This window comes from Phalaenopsis equestris, unplaced genomic scaffold (genome assembly GCF_001263595.1).
Source record: "Phalaenopsis equestris unplaced genomic scaffold, ASM126359v1 Scaffold000231, whole genome shotgun sequence".
Taxonomy (NCBI): Eukaryota; Viridiplantae; Streptophyta; class Magnoliopsida; order Asparagales; family Orchidaceae; genus Phalaenopsis; species Phalaenopsis equestris.
The window spans coordinates 191,404-192,547 of NW_018164673.1; positions in this window are offsets into that span (position 1 = coordinate 191,404).

Here is a 1,144-nt window from a genome sequence, read left to right on the forward strand (position 1 = left end):
TGCCTAGCCGGTCTTCAGAACTATTCAAACTTTAAATTAACCAATGTTCTTCATAGCATCTCTAGTAAGGGTAAAGAACATTATTGCTCCTATTTGGAACAACAGAATTTGCATACTTCCACAACAAAATTCCTATACTTATTATTGATTCATGATAAGAAGAAAGATGTTTTTTATTAAGTGATTTTCATCTACAAAACTCTAGTTATCTTTTTAAGTTGTTACTGTTTTGTCAAAATATCAAAAATACCAAAAATATTTGAATTTTTATTACTGCAAAATATATTCAGTTTAAGTAATTATCTTTTTTAAAATATAAAGTTTTCTAAAAGTACATATTGTATAAATTCCCTGTAGGTTCGATATTCAGGTCTTAATCAAAAAGTCCTATATTACTTGATAAAGATACGTATACTTGCGTTGTATCTCAATATATATAAATTAAAAGTTAAATTCTTATTTTTCTTTAGGATCAAGTTTTTGATATTGTTGTAAAGTAAGGAAATATAAGTGAAATATAATCTAAATTATTCTTGTACTTTGCATATTAGCGGTGTCAAGTGATCAAGTTTTTGGTGCCGTTACCGGAGAATCAAAAACAAAATTTCTATTTTTAGAAAGTCCTATTTAAACTTTAAGTTATCTTATCGTATTTTATTTTTTTTGTTTATTTTATTAGATTTTAGTGTATGCGTAGTTTAGGTTCTGAAGGACCAGTGCCCTACAATTCTGAATTAGAAAAAAATATTATAAAATTAGAAAAACAAAAAGAATTAAAATTTTTGAAAAATCCAAAAAAGTTATAGAAATGGCAGACGAAATTAATCAAAATGCTAAAATTCATCAAAAGTTTAAATCTTTAAGATATTATGCCAACCCTACTGTAGATGAACTTCATTGTAGTATTCAAAAACCTATTGTAGTGGCTAATTCATTTAAACCTACTATTATCCAAATAGTATCAAATAATCAGTTTGGGGGATCACCAACTGAAGATCCAAATTTACATCTTACTAATTTTCTAGAGTTGTGCACTATATTTAAATATAATGGTGTATCAGATGATGCCATAAGACTTAGGTTATTTCTTTTTTCACTGAGTGATAAAACTAAGATGTAGTTGAATTTGTTAGCACCTGGATCT